The following is an 18,148-nucleotide window of genomic DNA, read 5'->3' as shown; positions in this document are numbered from 1 at the left end:
GACACATTATAACCAGCCCTCTTCTCTCCCCCACACCCAGACTGCTCTCTCACCCATTGACTCCTTAATCTACTTTTTCACTAACTGCCTGTCTTGTATGCAGACCAGCACAGCCCAGCCTCTGGCTTCTTTACTTTTCATTCCATCCAGGAAGAGCACACACCAACTGCAGAAACTTCCTTAGCCTGACAAAGGGTTTTTGAACCTGAAAGCTTGCTTAAAAATTGTTCTCCAACTATTTAGTTGGTCTAATAAAAGATATCAGATTCACCCAAAGAAACTTGTCTACCTATAGCATTTCTGTGGCTGTCTTCTGAATAGTGACTATATAGATACACATTGGCATTCCATGTTTTATCACAGTGACCGATGTTTTGTATAGTTGACAAAGAAAAAAAAAGTTTCTTTTAACTACTGGCCCTGTAATCTCATCCTATAATTTGTAGTTCATCTGGGTTCTTTCAAAACGATGCATTCCCCTTCATTATAAAGACCCTGCAAAGGCCCACAGTTACCAGTTCTGTTAATGAAGCTTGAGCCACACTGGGTGGCTCAAGATCTGGACTGGCTCTGCAGAACTTCCACAAAAGTGATAAGAAAAACAAAAATCAGAAAAGTACAATCACGGGGTCATCTTGTCCAACTTCCTGCACAGATGCAGGATTCACTCTTTCTAAATCCTGTTAGATAGATGCCACCTATCTAGCCTCTTCTTGAAAACCTCCAGTTAAGGCAATTCCACAATTTCCCTAGGGAACTTATTCCATTGTCCTGCTGTTCGTAACTGTTTGATCTAAAACTGCTTTGCCGCTGTTTAAACCCATTTCCATACGTCTTGCTCCCTGTAGCAAAAGCAAACAGTTATTCTTCCTCTTGTTAATGGCAGCTTTTCAAGTATTCAAGTTGTTGTGTTCTCCCTGAACCTCCTTTCCTCCAAATGGAATATACCTAGTTCCACACAGCTTACTTTCCAGCCCTTTTAATAGTCTTCACCACTCATCTCTAGACCCTTACTACTTTATCTATATCCTTCTTACAATGTGGTACCCAAGAAAATAAACAAATAGTACACAGAATATGCAGAAAGAGGAAATCTATTCAGTAACAAGGTTCCATTTTTTAGAGACAATTTTCAGGTCATATTCACTTCAAAATGCAGATAAGCATGGTATAAGTCAGTGTTTCTCAGCCTTGTTAGAGTCAGGGGACCACTTCCCCATTTTTCTGAGTGTAGTGGCATACCTGGTTGAGAACCACTCTTCTGCTCAACCTACTCCAGTGGCTCTCAACCAGGTGTCACTGCCAACTCTCAATGAACAAATCAGATATCAGAGATGTTAAAATGAACACTATTTAAAAGAAAAATACTTCCTAAGAAGAGTTCTCCGACACTAGTCATTCAACCAGTACTAAGGATTTTCGCATTTCTATCACTATAAAAAGGAATCACTTCTTTAACTAGGATTAAACTTGATTGTTCCTTGAGCATCTAGCTTGACTAACCACCAGGATTTCTGCTATTTGATGTAAAAATGGCCCTGTTCAAGCTGCTTTTAGTTCATTAATCTATGAACACCAGTAATTTAAAAGCTCTTATTTTATAGTTTCACATTGAAACTGTGGCTGCTGCCTCTGTTGGACACTGAGTCAATGAGCCCGAGAACAGGATGTAGAAAAATTCTTCAAATGGTATGGAAGCTTAGGAGAAATCAGGCTGCAAAATTGCTTTGTTTGTGGTAGGTATGAGATTCCTTTTGAATGCAACTGAATGATCTGGTTAGTTTAATAGCAGAGAAAGGAAATCACACAGGGAAGAAATGCATCAGAGCATAACAATTCAAAGGGCAAAATGGAAAATGTTACATTTGTGCTTTCAGTTGCTTCTCAGATAAAATGATTTCAGACTTTTCCTACTCTAGGCTATATCTTGTTCAGCTGTAACATTGTTCACCTTTCTCTGCTGGCAAAATCCTGGCTCTGTTGGAAGTCTTGCCATTGCTTTCAAGTGACTCAGGATATTGCCCCTTATTTTCAAAGACACTCTAACTTCCCTGAAGCAATTCACTACATGAATACCTAGAGAACTGTTTCTGTAAAAGAAATATTAAAAAGGAAAAGAAAAATGCTTATAACACTGATATAACAACTTTATTCTATGTGTCTTAATGTCTTTATCTCTAAATAATGGGCTGATGCCAATGGCTGTTGCCAAGAACTGATTTTGTCTAGAAATTACAACAACTAATGGAATTCAGTAATTATCCTACTTTCTCTTGGGACACTTATTAAGTCACTAACAAAATATAAAGTTTAGCCCTAATAATTTTTTCTATCTGGGTCCTTAAAACACTTTAATGATATTCCCATTTTACAGCCTTGTCAGTTAAGAAACAGAAATTAAGTTACTTTCCTGAAGTCAAACAGCAAGACAGTAACAAGGCTACACATAGAATTTATAAGACAAGATAGCTGGTTTTCTGCTTTAGCCACTAAAGGCCAAGTTCATATACCAGTATTTACTCCCATTAGATGGCACTTTGCACTGAGCTGTCACATTGAAACTGGGGTCAGGGTAGGGGAGCGGGGAGTTAACCACACTGCAAGATGCTACTTGGTCTGAGTAGGAAGTTTATATCCTGGCTCTAAATTATCTTGCTAGAAAATGCTGAGTTGCTTTATCAATGTTGCTGATATAAAATCTGCTTTTAAAATAACTTTTAAAAAGCAAGTGATGCTGGAAAAGGTGCATCACTGATGGTACAATTGAAGCAGCAAAATATGTGCTTCAGGGTGTACCGACAGCTTCAATACATGACGAAAAGACTTGAAAGACTCCACAGATCATTTCATAGGCATAGACTGTTTAAACTAAGTTTTATAAATTGTAGAGCAGAGGTTAAGGACAGCATTTTGAAACCTGAGTCACTATTGTTAAGCACATAGTTATGGGATTAGGTCCTAATAAGTGACCTGATATTTATTTTCCCCCAAAGATCTTTAGCCCCTACAATTAACTGAAATCAGTGGGTGCTATAAGCACTAAGCATGTCTGAAATTAAAAACCACTTTTATTGAGGTACCTGACACTGAGGAATTTCAAAAGGGTTGTGTATATGAATTTCTAGGCAATATGTGACAGTGCTACAAAGACAAACCCAGTCCAGTGCCATAATCCTAAAATGATCCTTTGTCCCCTGAAAAGAGGACATTGATCAAGAGGATTGGTAGCTTATTACAGAGATCAAAGGCCTGATGCAGTCTCTCATTTTTGCTAGTGTCAATGTCATAAAGTCTATTATAATTGAACATTATAGTTCTTAAAGTGTAAAATTCTTCTAAGGTTAAACATAAACAGTTTTCACTGTAGTTCTGATCTAAGGCTAGCCAGTTGACATTCACTGCTCTTAATAAATATATTGTGCAAAGACATTAGATTGATATTGACTATATCAAGATTTACAAAGGGAGGTTACGGAAAGTTATAAAGACATAGTAATTGGGAAGGTAAATGCTCCATTATTGACATAATAGGGAGACTTAGTTCCATTTGTCATTTCTTTCTTAGGGTTTGGGGACTACAGAAATGCTGATGATAAAGTTTGTGAACTAAATGATATAGAACTGTATGAGAAAAGGTAATGTTCACAAATACAGTCCCAGACACCACATGCTAAACCACTGACTGCTTCACATCCACAAGTGATGCACTAGGCCAAGAGTGGGCAAAATGCGGCCCATGGGCCAGATGTGGCCTACCAGCCTGTAGGGCACCTAAAATTTTAGAAAATTAATATTTATCTGCCCCTGGCTGCCTGTCATGAGGCCTTCGATGGCTTGCCAAAACTCGGTAAGCAGCCCTCTGCCCAAAATAATTGTCTGCCCCTGCACTAGGCTGTGCTCCAACACCTAACTTCCATGGATCTGTGATGGGTCTCCTTCTGTGTGCCGGGGCCTATCCTAGCAGATACTGATCCAGGATTAGGGCCTACATTTGCATGGTAGTATAGAGATAAGATGATTTTTTTGGAGCAGGGTGGGATGACCATGATTATTCATTCTAATTTCTCTTCCCTGTGAAAATAGAAGAGTGCTCATTACTGCAAATGTGAACACACACTATTTCTTACCATTCATCCACATACTGCTTGCATATATTCAATGGATCAGAATTGCCTAGTCTTTGCGTGGTTCATAATGCTGCCAAACACATATATAAGAACCAAAAGGAATCAAACCAACTTTTACATTTATTGTTTCATTCCACATATTTTAGACAATCACAGCAGTCCTTTTTGCAGCCTGCTGCTGTTTTATAGACTGATTCTTTCCAATTAGTTCTTCCCATTCAATCTAAACTACAGACCCCTGGTAAATTTGATGGAAACAATGAAGGGGAATCATTGCTGTTTTATGTGCTTAAGAAATATCTGCTGTTGGTTCTGTTTTGTAGCACTGAATAAAAACTAAGGGCAAGGCCTTTCTTGCTTCCAGTTGCAAAGGACTGACCTCAAGTTTAATTAGCTCATTTTTTTCTCATAAATGTTGTCGTTCAACAAGCCAGAACCCAAAGAGGCAGAGATTCAATTGTCACCAGTTCCATAGTTTGCTTAGGGGCTGAGGCACATGACTTATGAGGAGAGGCCGAGGGAACTTTAGTTTGCGGAAGAGAAGACTGAGGTGGGATTTGATAGCAGCTTTGCTCCGAATCGACATCGAATCTTCAGATTCGGCTGAATTGAATCAGGGACAGTGATCTGAATCAACGAATCGAATCACTGTCCCTGATTCGGGCTGAATCTGAATCCAAATCCAAATCTGAATTGAAGGGCCCGCTTTGCACACCCCTAATAAATGCGTACTGAGCATCCTCAGCACGACTATGCTCTGGCTGAGCAGGTATATGGAAAAACAGAACCACCTAGGTACACATCAACAGGTGGATAAACCCTGAAATTTTAATCACTGAAAAACCACAACTAGGCCTCCTGCCATAAGTCACTTGTAATCTGGATTCCTATGTGGCCCTCCTCTTAAAGTTACCACCACAGGCAGTCAAGAAAGGAAAATATGCATGGCCAGGAAGGAGAGAACAAGCCAGAGGGTTTGTGACTCAGTAAGATGGATGTTGCATTGGATGAGAGAGGACTCTGGGTTTTATCAACATAGGCAGACATTAACGTTTCCTGTACCATCATGGGTACAACATTACTCTTAACCTTTCCCTTTTTATGTAGCAGTTTAAGGTTACTGATACAAAAGGGTGTCTCTGAAGGACAATCTCTGCCTAAAGAGAGAGTTGCAACCATACACATGGTAGATGCACAACATCTGTGGAAGTACTTACCTTGAGATGCTTAACACAAGAGTGGTGACCTTTGTGTAACTTCATTATGGACTTTCTTAAAGAGAAATTCTGCAGATTTGTATTAGTTAAACTGCATGGCCATTTTGTATATTTTTGTATTTTAAATTGTTATTTCTAGGTCAGTGATTCTCAACCAGGGTGCCATAGCCTTGAGATCCTTTCAAGGGTGCCATGTGGTGCCACAAAAGGTTAGCACTGTTAGGTGTGTGCAAACGTGATTCACAAAATAAACCCAGAGATCTGAAATAAGAATCCATAGTGTTAAAAACATTCTGACCTGTCACAGTCTTTCTGAGTTCTCTTTAGCAGAAGAATTGTCTTTTATTTTTCCATAGTCAAAAAACAACTGAAAACTAAGAGCTAGCTTTTTTCCGAGGGGTGCCCTGAGGCCAATGAAGGGCGCCGTGAGACAAATGAAGGGTAAATTGAGACTAAAAAGGTTAAGAATCACTGATTTAGGTGATGTCTGAAGTACAAGTGTGTGTGAAATTTATTTAATTTGTAATACAGTATGTAACTATTGTCTATTCAGAATAGATTTGGGCAAGGGAATAACGATTTCCCTGAAGTATATTTCAAAGATGGAGCTGGTGTCAGCCACAAACCAGGAAAAATCTGGGGCACCTAATTTGCCTATTCAGCCATGTTTTGGTGCCTGTGTTTCAGGAAAAATCAATACACTCCATTAAGTTTCTGTTTTAGGAGTGTGGTAACACAGCACTATTCGGGCATCCAGGCTATACAAACTAAACTTAAGATGAGACCTTAATGATGTGGGCTTATTTTATATTAATCATACCTTTTATATAACAGTAAAAGGGGGGTTATGTCAAGCAAATGTAGAAAATGCCATTTCTTAATACCTTATGAGAAAGTGGAAGAATGAACCAAAAAGCAAAAACAATTGTTTAAGTCTGTCCAAAAATGAGAATGGTAGCATGCAGGAAGAGACATCATTGGGTGCACCTGTTGCTACATTCAGGCCTCACATACAGTACAAAAGGTTTGAACTGCAAACATAACAGCAGCTGTACAATCCCATATGGCTGACTATATGTGTGCACTGTGCAGAGGTGTTAAAATGTTCTGCAGTTAAGTGGTCTGGCTGGTTTATCTGTGCTTTATTACTAAATTGGTAACCTTTCCTGGATACTAATTGCTATCTGTGCTTTATTACTAAATTGGTAACCTTTCCTTGAAACTGCTGAGTCAAACACTTACTTGGGTAGAAGCCAGTAGGCCTATGTGAAGTGGCTAGTATTCGCTTTGGATTCAGATTCGGCTGATTTGGGGGACAGTGATTCGATTCAGTGATTCAAATCACTGTCCTGAATTAATTCAGCCAAATCTGATTCGGAGATTTGGCCGGACCCTAATTGGCCAAATCTCCGAATCAGCCCCACCCTCATCTGCTCTCAATGGCTGCCCTGCCCGCTTTCCCAGATCCTGGTTCTTTAAAAAAAAGCCTGCATGCACTGGTTGCTGCCAGGTGGGGGAGTGATCCCGGCTTCCTCCCACTACCCTACACTGCATGGGGGGGCTCTGCCATGAGCCCCCAGCCCCTGCCCACTCTCCCAGCCCCGCCATGGCTGCCCTGCATGCCCTAGCTCCCAGCCCTTAAAAAAAACAAAAAACCAACTCACCAGCTCCTGCCAGGCAGGGCAGACAGGCCTCATGCCCTGCCCACTCTTCCAGCCCTATCAATGGCTGCCCTGTTCGGTCCCAGCTCCTGGCTCTTTTTTAAAAAAAAAAAAAAAAAAAAAAGCCCGAATTCACTGGCTCCTACCAGCCAGGGGGGCAATCCCCACTTCCCCCCACAGCATGGGGGGCTTTCTCATGAGCCCACCAACCCCTGTCCACTCTCCCAACCCCAGCTCCCAGCTTTTAAAAAAAAAAAAGCCCCCACTCACCAGCTGCTGCCTTCGCTGCCCTGCGCTGCGTGGGGGGCTCTGCCACAAGCCCCACAACCCCCACCCACTCTCCCAGTCCCCCACAGCTACCTTGCCTGGCCCCAGTTCCCAGCTCTTTTAAAAAAAGCAAAAAACCCCACACTCAGCAGCTTCTGCCAGGTGAGGGGTGATCACCACTGCTCCCCACTGCCCCATGCTACATGGGGGGCTCTGCCACGAGCTCCCAAAAGCCCCAGTGGCCACTGCAGCAGCCGGTGAGTGAGGGCTTTTCTTTTTCTGCTTTTTTTTAAACTGGGAGGTGGGGCCGGGTGGGGCAGCCATGGGGGGGAAGGCTGGGAGAGCAGGTGTGGGTTGGGGGCACTCAGGGGGCCTGGGGGAACAAGCAGGAGATGAGGCCTGGCAAGGGTCCCCCTCCCCACTCCCGCAGCCCCCTCTCCCCCACCCCCTACTTACCAGAATGGAGTCTGGGTCCAGCTCTCTGCTGCAGTGAGTGGGGACAGCCCAAGTCTCTGAAGCTCTCTGAATCTTTTCTGAATTGATTCAGAGAGCTTTGAATCAATTCAGACCCTTTTACTGGTCTCCTAATTCAATTCAGATTTGGAGATTCTGCTGCCGAATTGGGCCAAATCTCCTCTGAATCAAATCAGCACCCGAAGCTTCACACAGCTCTAGAAGCCAGTTGATTTCCCACTCACATATCATTGTTTTTAATTCTCTGTTATTCTGAGAGCAGTACAACAAAACAGCATTTAAAATATTCTTTGTTGCTTCTTCCATAGCCAGCATCGTTTTTCCAGAGTTCTTAATGTTTCTCAAACCATTATAACATAAATCTGAATTGTTGGGATTAGGAACACTAATTTTCTGTTAAAGACATTATTTTTTTCCAGCTGTTTAGTGCTCCTTTCTATGTAAATCCATATTTAAAGCCAAGCTTGGCTTTTTTTTTTAATGGTATTTTGTCATCATTAATCCCTAAAAATATACAAATGGAACAATTCATGGTAATTCCTTTTAATAATATTTCATAGTATGAAAAATAATTTCGTTTACTGTATCAGTCCCCCAGATACTTGTAAGTAACCAGTCAGCTATATATTTTCCCTACAGTGAGAATATTCTTACTCATAAGAATGATTGTCTTAAGGATTGTGGGTTTATCCAAATATGCATTGAAGATGAAAACCTTTTAGCTACAGAAATATTAAAATGGGGGTATATGGCTCCTAATTTTAAAACAGCAGCTTCTAGTTCTCTGTTGACAAGGAACCAATTAAAGCCTTTGTGGGAGAAGCCTCTAAAAGCAATGTGTGTGTCCAAAACCATTACCACACTTTATCTCTTGTAGTTGGTATATTAATTTAAATATAGTGTCTGCCTAATGAAGGAAAATCTAATTTACAACTCAGCAATAAGGAAAACAATCAGTTTAACTGGCAACTTTAGAACAAGTGCAACTTTGTATAACAAAGTTTTAAATATAAATATTTAACATAAACAATGTATATCTATCTATCTATCTAGAGCAGGGGTCGGCAACCCCTGGAACATGTGCCAAGCGTGGCACGTGACACCATTTTGTTTGGCACGCGACGGCTAGCCCCAGCTCCATAGATTCATAGATGTAGGCTCGGAAGGGACCTAAGTAGATCATCAAGTCTGAACCCCTGCCCTGGGCAGGAGAAAATACTGGGCTCATATGACCTCAGCTAGGTAACTGCCAAGTCTCCTCTTAAAGACCCCCAGGGTAGGAGCCAGCACAACTTCCCTTGAAAGTTGGTTCCAGATCCTGGCCGCCCTGACTGTGAAGTAGTGTCTTCTAATGTCCAGCCTGAACCTACCCTCTAACAACTTATGGCCATTATTCCTTGTTACTCCAAGAGGTGCTCGAGTGAACAGGGTCTTTCCCATTCCCCTCTGTTCCCCCCTGGTAAGTTTATAGATGGCCACCCAGTCCCCCGTCAGCCTTCTCTTGTGAAGGCTGAACAGGTTCAGGTCCCATAGCCTCTCCTCATAGGGTCTGCCCTGCTGTCCCCGGATCATGCGAGTGGCCCTCCTCTGGACCCTCTCAATGCTGGCCACATCCCTCCTAAAGTGCGGCGCCCAGAACTGGATGCAGTACTCCAGCTGTGGCCTGACCAGTGTCACATAGAGGGGGTGGATCACCTCCTTGGCCCTGCTTGTGATGCATCTGTGGATGCATGTCAAGGTGCAGTTGGCCTTACTGACCGCGTCCTCACATCGGCGGCCTGTGTTTATTTTGGAATTGATAATGACTCCAAGATCTCTTTCTGCCACTGTGCTTTCGAGAAGAGAGTTCTCCGGCCTATAGGCATGCTGCTGGTTCTTACCACCCAAGTGCAGTACCCTGCACTTGTCAGTATTGAATCCCATCCTATTCTCATTTGCCCACCCCTGTAACCTGTCCAGGTCCAGCTGTATCCTGTCCCTCCCTTCTAGCATGCTTACCTTGCCCCAAATCTTGGTGTCATCAGCAAATTTGAACAGGGTGCTTTTCACCCCCTTATCCAAGTTGCTAATAAAGCGATTGAACAGTGCAGGCCCAAGGACCAAGCCCTCGGGGACGCCACTGCCCACATCCTTCCAAGTCAAATATAACCCATCCACCACCACTCTCTGGGTGCGGCCCCTCAGCCAATTTGCAACCCATCTGACTGTGTAGGTATCAATGCTACAGTCACCTAGCTCTTTAATGAGAAACAGTGTCAAAGGCCTTCCTAAAGTCCAGAAAGACTATATCCACCGCGACACCTGCATCCAATGATTTTGTGACCTAATCATAGAAGGCAATCAGGTTGGTCTGACAGAACCTGCCCCTAATGAACCCATGCTGGTTGCCCCTGAGCATCATCCCCACTGCTGGTCCTTCCCAGATGTGCTCCTGAATAATCTTCTCAAATAGCTTCCCCAGGATCGAAGGAAGACTAATGGGCCTATAGTTACCCAGGTCCTCCCTCCTACCTTTTTTGAAAATGGGAACCACTTTGGCCTTCTTCCAGTCGTCTGGCACCTGGGCAGAGCATCATGAATGCTTGTAAAGCCATGCCAGGGTGGCTGCTGCCAGCAACAGAGCCCAGGCTGCTCCCAGCAGGGCTTGCAGTGTCCCAGATGCCTGCTGGGAGCAGCCCAGGGTCCCAGCTAGCAGTAGCTCCCCAGAGCCAGGGCGGCTGCAGTTGGGAGGCTCCAAACAGCTGCACTGGGCTCCGGCATTAGCTCTGCACCAGCACATACAGGTGCACCTCAAAGCGGGCGGTGGGGGGGACACCTGAGGCAGCACAGCACTGGTCTCTGCCCCACTCCTGGCACTGAGGTGATGAGCCCGGTACAGCCTGGGCTCTGGGAAGCTGCAGCAAGCAGCAGGCAGGCTGTAAACAGCTGCGCCGGGCTCCACAGCTCCGGCATTGGCTCCATGCTGGTAGCAACTGCACAGGCACCTTGGGGCGGGCTGGGCTGCCCTGCTGTCCAGTTGCCACCAACATGGAGCTAGTGCTGGAGCTGTGGAGCCCAGCACAGCTGTTTGCAGCCTGCCTGCTGCTTGCTGCAGCTGCCCAGAGCCCAGGCTGGCTACAAAAAGATGCACTGGGCTCTGGAAGCCTTCCATTGCCTCCGTGCCCAGAGTGGGGGAGAGACCAGGGCTGCGCTGCCTCAGGCCCCTCCTCCACCACCTGCTCCAAGGTGCACCTGCACGCACCAGTGCGGAGCTGATGCTGGAGCCTGGAACAGCTGTTTGGAGTCTCCTGGCTGCAGCCGCCCCGGCTCTGGGCAGGCGGGCTGCTCCCAGCAGGCAGCTGAGATGCTGCTAGCCCTGCTCAGAGTGGCCCGGGCTCCAGCAGGTACCTGGAGTAGCTGCTGGTAGCCACGTTGCCTACTCCTGACCTAGAGAGAGATATGCATGTGTATGTATGTGTGTGTGTGTGTATACATATATGTATATTTATATATATATGGAGAGTATACATATTATATATAATTTCCCCAGCAGTTTCTGTGTGTGGGTGTGTGTATATTGTCTTCTAATTGATATAAGCCTTTTGTCTAAAGACAGACAAATAGTTGAACATCTTTCTTCTAGATCCATAAGCACATGAGTTAGACCTGTCTTGTTTCCTGACCATTGCTTTTAACACTGTGCTGTCTCTATTCAGATCATTTTATATTCCTGTCCTTTAAGTAAGCTGTTTACTAGCCAAGCTTACATTGAACATTAAATATTTCACTTTTAATCAAAGTAAAATAAAAAATGCTAACAGGTGTTTTAAATGAATAGTCAAATGCTGAATTCTAAATATCAAAACTCTACAAATAGCTGTCATCATCACTACCTTTGTGGCTGCCAGGTTAATGGTTCTGGCTTGGTTATATTTGCCAGCTGAAGATATTCATGGGTTCTGAGTTCTGTTTCTGAACAGCTGAAATATAACATCAGCTTGCTAAGGTGGAAAAGAAACCTTGTTTCACATCTGTGAGCGATCATTTTTGTCCTCAGTGGAGCTCTAGTAGTCACTTCTTAGTTGTGCTAAAGTTTGTGAGAAGCATGACTGAACATAATTCATTAATACCTCAAGAATAAAGTGAATTCCCAGAAAGCCACTTAGTTGAAGTATAATTGTTGAAAGGTTTTGGATAAACTCTTTAAAAAATTCTCCTTAAAATGCTGTCACTGAGGTTTGAAACCTATTTCCTAATCCTTAGCTGGCTTTCAACAGGATGACTACATAATCATGGGTTTTTATATTAATGTATTTTTCTGTTGCTGTCCTCTTTACAAAAAGTTGAATGGACACTCGAGATTTATTCTCTCTTTTTAAGTGACTCTGCATTAGTGAACAAGCAATATAATCAAGCCTGCTCCATGTTCTAAGTAGAGAGCTCCAGCTTCACCTCTCCGTCACATGTATTAAGCCCCCCTCCCCTCCCCATTTTAAAATGGCTGGGGGGGGCTTTAACTAAAGCTTATGGAATGAGCTTTAGTTAAACCCCACAGCCATTTTAAAACATGGTGGGGCTTAACACATGTGATAGTGAGCTGTTTTAATTAGAGCAGCTGTCAGGGAGCTGCTCTAATTAAAAGGGCCCCTCTCCACCCCTGAGCACATGAGAGGTATAGGCACCCAGTGTTACTGGTTTACTGAAGAAATGTGCTTGGATTGTTAGTTCAAGTCTCTGGGCCTGCCTGGAGTTTTATTTATATCGGTGGCGCTTCACAAACATAAATGGAGCCACTTCTACAGCTCCAATGGCAGAATTGGGCTTCAGATCATAAAACTTGTTTGAATCCTTTTAGATAAAATTGTATTATCAATTATGATACAATTAATTTTTTGGTGATTTAATAACCTTCTGATCAGCTTTAAACTTGATGTGTGAGACAATTAGGCTCCATCTAAATCCCTCATATATATAATTGCTTGTTTTCTTATTGCAAGCATCCCTGAGCCTTGCTGGGAAGCTTGGCATACAAATCAAATAAATATTGCAGTAACTTTTTTACTTTTGAATATTGCATAACCTGTATACATACTATATTTTAGACCAATTCAATTTACTTTTTAAGCCATAATGCCTAAACATTTTATAAAAGGTAGTAAGCTGCTTACAAGAAAGATGAGACTAGAAACATTGTCGTTGGGTTGGTCCAGGAAATGTCCAAGAGGCAAGGCTTTTTTTGTTGTAGCCTGAGTGTACTTAGGTATGTTCTCCCTTCTCCAATTGAAGAGGATTTTTACCAGGGCAGGTGTACTGTGGGTAGAAACTGCAGGCTGAGCAGTTTCCCTCCATTCCCTATAGAACCAGGCCAGGCTCTGAATCAATCTGAAACTTAACTATATAAAAATGTATTAATATATGCAGATCAAAAAGACATACAAATATAAACATAGATATATATCTATATCTATATCTGTATAGATATATATACATACACACACTATATGACTATAAACCTTATTCTCTATATATACAATCTTTTACTGCCATTGGAGATACAGGTAAGTTATAGATAAGCAAAGGGAAAGCATCCCAACCAGGGTCTCAATAAGATCATTGTAATAATGAACTCCATAATCAGTTAAACTCACAAATCAAGAAATTAGGTTGAACAAAATATGAGGTGCTGTTTCACATAATAGAAGGCACACGAACATCAACCATAACTTCACTCTTAAGGGGAGACACTTCAAACACAAGCTGTCCTGGAGCTGTGGCAATGTGCCAAAAGGGAGGGAGGCGGAGATCCCCTGTGCTCCTCAGGCCCTCCTCGGCCTGGCAGGGATACATTCTCAAAGAAGGCCCCCCGAGAGCCTCTCCTGAGGGGGAGGGGTTCCCTCCCCTGTTGGAAACCCTTTCCCCAGTAACTTATGACTCCAGGGGGCCTGGTGAATAGCACTTATCCCTTCAGACGAGTCTGTGGAGACTCAGAACCTCTGGCTCCTTCTGGGCCGCCTGCCTGCTCAACGCTCCATGTACCGCCGCATGCATCAGGGGCTCTGTCTTCTGCTCAAGGTTGGAGGCTTGGGCTGCCTCATGTGGCTCTGAGGCCCAGGTCCCCACTTGGTACCAGCTGCGTACCACCCATGCACTGAGTTTCTGGCCATATGCCAGGGCTGGAGGATCTGAGCTGCCTCGAGCAGCTTCCCGGGTCTTCGTCCCAATTTGGATCTGCCATGCCCTACTTGTCCACTGAACTCCTGGCCACGTGCCAGGAGTGGAGGATCTGAACCACCTCGAGCACCTCCCAGGGTCTCAGTCCCCGTCTGGGACCCACTGTGCAGCGCCTCCTGTACTGAACTCCCAGCCAGGAGGTGAGGACCCAAGCTGCCTCGAGCGGCTCCCAGGGTCTTGGTCCCTTGGTCCCAAACTGCTCCATGCTGCACTGCTAGCACTGAGTTTCCTTGCTACTTGCCTGGGGTGGGGGACCCAAGCTGCCTCATGCAGCTCCCCAGAGTCTTAGTCCACTCCCAGACCACTCCATACACTGGGTTATGCACTGTCACCATGCTCCTCAGCAGTGGTGCTGGGGACATGGCCGCTCGCTGCTCCCATCTGACAAAGAGGTCTGTGGGATCTTTGGGGCAACAGCTCTGCTCCACTGGACAGCTCTTGCCAGCTCTTTTTTCTGTCCTCTTCTCTGTCCCTTGATGCAACCACCCATGTGCCAGGTACGCTGCTCTTTTTATACCCTCTGGAGGCTCCACCCCCAGACTGCAAACGGACCAACCAGGGCGAAGGGGGGTGTCCTCACCCAGATCCCAACTCTTCGTCTTGGCCCAGGTAGGGGCGGGTCAAGCCCTTCTTCAACCCTTACCTGATTGGTAGAAATGTCCCACCAATCGTTCAAAGCCCTTTTCGAGCGAGCAGCCTGGCTGCTGTTGGCAAGCTCACCACATTGTGATATCTTTTATTGGACAAAATGTATAGTCAGGAGAGCTGTTGGATAAGCTTTTGGGCATGGGTCAAAAGCTATTCAATCAGCTATTAGATAAAAGCACCAAAAAGCCCTGCTGAAGCATGTGATCTATACAAATGTTGGGTGAGCCAGGTCAAACTAACATAATGCACTTGCTGCAAGGGCACACCAAGTTGAAAGTAAAAGCTCTTGTTTGTTTGTTTTCCCCCTGTGTGTGTAAGCAGTCCATGTGCCTTCCTCAGGCCTGAAGAAGAAGCAGAAGCAGGCTGAGCTCCATATAAATGCGAAAAGTCTGCTTTGGAGGGATGAAGGAGGAAACTAGGAATGAATAAGTGTGAGCAGGAGCTATTATAAGTGTAGCAGAATAAGCCATCTAGTTAATGCAAAGTGAGACCCATGAAGTGCAGGGAGATGATTGGCAGTACTTGTAAGGTTGCAATGAGCCATAAAACCACTACCCATATTAAATCCAGATTTTTTACTGTCCAGCATGGTTATTTTCCCAGTCCCATCTTGAACCCATTCTCTTCTCACCTCCACCTTGAATGGTATCACTAGAAATAGTGACAGTCCCTAAAACATTAGAGTCATTAGCTTATCCCAGAATAGCTTCCTTAATCTCTTTTTGATAATGTAACTAGCCTGAATGAAATAGATACAGTATCTTATCTCCAAAACTCATAGACATCTCCCAATTTACTCTTGAATGCAGCTCTCTAAGCTTTGAGATAAGAATATATGTGTCTGTTTATAAAGCTAGAAAATCTGAAATCTAGAACTCGGTTAAATTTGTATCCAGATCTTACTTCCCCACCATGTTGTGGTTGTGTGTCAAACCACCTTTAATTTTATGATCTATATTCACAATGGTACATTTGTTACTATTGGTTTCCCAATAATACATGCCTTTATTCCAAAACAAAATGTCTGAAGTTGCTAATTGATCTGTGCTTACAAAGAGAAAAATAAGAACTGTATCTTAATGATACCATAGATTGAATGCAAGTCATTTGCACAATTGTTTTTATGTTTGTTAAACTTGTGATCCTTAAAAGATAAAAAATATATATCAATTGATATAGATGAAACAAAAAAGCAACCTAAACCTATAATGAAACTGTCAAATTTCACTTCTCTTTTTTTTAAGAAGTTTATCGATACTCTGTTGGTTAAAGGAGAACTTGCTACATAGCCTCATTTCAGTCTTCTCTTCTTAAGTAATAATATCAGCATCTTAATAATACAAGTCTCTCTTATGCAATGTGTTTTTGGCAGTGATCCTTACCAAATCACATTTTAAATGTTGTGTGTTTTCTTAGAGAGCATGCATACAGCGTTGCTCTCTTTAACCTTGTTTCACCAGCACTTGAAAATTAGAACATTTCTAGACCAAGAAATCCTTTTTTGACTCATGAAAAATTAAAAGTCTAAAGCCAGAAGAATCAAAATGAAGCAGATTTTCTTTTTGTAACGCTAAACATCCTTGTCAGTTTATTACACATTGCTTACCTTTAATTCCACATAGACATTTTATATTTAAGTCTTGTATAAGTAATGGATGGGAGCAGAATACGTATGCAGGGGATTTTTAATATTCATGGTTCTCATTTAAATGATTTTTTTCAAAATAGACCTATGATATATCATAAAAGTTTGCTTTGAGTATCCTAGCATTTATCAGGCATACTTACTGGGTTAATGAATGTGTATGTCAGTGCATTAATTACTGTATTGCCCTTTTATAACAGCTATGCTCTGGTTGTGAGCTTAATTTATAAACAATACTTTGCTTACTGCAGTTGTAATAGAAGTAAGAGGGTTTTATTATCATTGGCAGCTGTTATTAAGTAGGCTGAGTTTCAAAAACAAGTCTAAATATAAAACAGTAACCTGTTTAACAGGGAAAGGAGAAGGGAAGGTTATTTCAGAAAAAGACAGCAGGTAAAATTGCCTGGAAAAGTTTAATTAGTCTCTTCAGGAAAGCTTGATCATTTAAAGGTTAAGAGAATATTGTGTGCATAAGATTGTTAAGGAACATTACACTACCTTTGATAACAGCCACATCCGTGATATCACTGACTCTTTGATTGAACACTGTCAGGATAAAAAAAAGGATGTGAATGCCAACATTCAGCTCCCTGAGGAAAAGATTGTCAACCTTGTCAATGATCTTTTTGGAGCTGGTTTTGATACTGTGACAACTGCCCTGTCCTGGACTCTTGTGTACCTTGTAACATATCCAGACATTCAGAAGAAGATTCAGAATGAATCGGATCAGACCATTGGCAGAGAGAGGAGACCCAGGCTGTCAGACTGACTCATGCTGCCATATACCGAGGCCTTTATATTGGAGACATTCAGGCATCTTCTTTTGTGCCCTTCACAGTTCCTCACTGCACAACTAAAGACACATCATTGAATGGCTACTACATCCCTAAAAGCCTCTGTGTATTCATCAACCACTGGCAAGTCAACCATGATGAAACGCTTTGGAAAGAGTCATCTGCTTTCAACCCAGAGCATTTCCTCAATGCTGAAGGGATGGAAATTAATAGGATGGAGAGTGACAAAGTGATGATATTTGGCTTGGGGAAGAGGAGGTGTATTGGTGAGTCCATTGCCAGGTGGGAGATCTTCTTGGCCACACTGCTTCAGCAACGAGAGTTCAGCATATGTGATGGACAGATGGTAGACGGAACACCTCAATATGGACTGACCATGAAGCACAAGAACTGTGAGCACTTCCAGATTAAGCAGCGTTTCCCAAATAAGAGCTTTGAGTGAGCTGCACTTTCTCGCTACTGGGACACGAAAGGGGACATACCATTTTACAATATGGAGTTTGCCTTCTGGAATTGCCAAGACCATTTGAGGGCTGACATCCTCTCTACAGGAAAGCAATACAGAATAAATGGGGGCTATCTCTCTGTGCTAGTTCACTGGGGGCTTGTTCATATCTAATGTTTTCTGAGAGCTCATGCATAACAGCAGATAAAGACTATTGTTGATGACTCAAGGGCTGGCAAATCCTGCCTAGTATGCCCTGAGGAGCTTGCCTTGTACTGGCTTCTCACACCTCAATTAACTAACTTCATGATTGTTACCCATATAAACACACAACAAAGATTATACTAAGGTCCTTTGATCATAACTGCTCGTCTTGTGGGAGGTCTTAATAGCGGGTAGCGCTTCTATGTCCCAGATAATACCATTGTCATGATTGCTAGCCTTAATGTGTGCCTTAGTTTGGAATAAGCAATAATAGTAACTGTCACTCTGAAGTACCAGGGATTGTCTCTGAAATGTAACAAATTGGCTACTGCTGTGCAAATTGTTTTATTCAAGATCAGATTGGATATGTGGCATATGAGAACAGCTATCATGTATGTATCATCTCATTTTTGCCTCAAGTTTTTTGAGGAGAAACTTTAACCAGCTTTCTCACAA

General features: G+C 43.0%; 1 pseudogene; it reads left to right on the top strand.

Annotated features, from left to right (window-relative positions):
- The first annotated feature begins 2,244 nt into the window (after nt 1–2,244).
- On the top strand, nt 2,245–17,850 carry LOC109320774 (annotated as a pseudogene).
- The last annotated feature ends 298 nt before the right edge of the window (nt 17,851–18,148 follow it).

Source organism: Crocodylus porosus, unplaced genomic scaffold (genome assembly GCF_001723895.1).
Source record: "Crocodylus porosus isolate Cpor-Errol unplaced genomic scaffold, CroPor_comp1, whole genome shotgun sequence".
Taxonomy (NCBI): domain Eukaryota; kingdom Metazoa; phylum Chordata; order Crocodylia; family Crocodylidae; genus Crocodylus; species Crocodylus porosus.
This window is presented reverse-complemented; position numbering and strand designations above follow the sequence as displayed.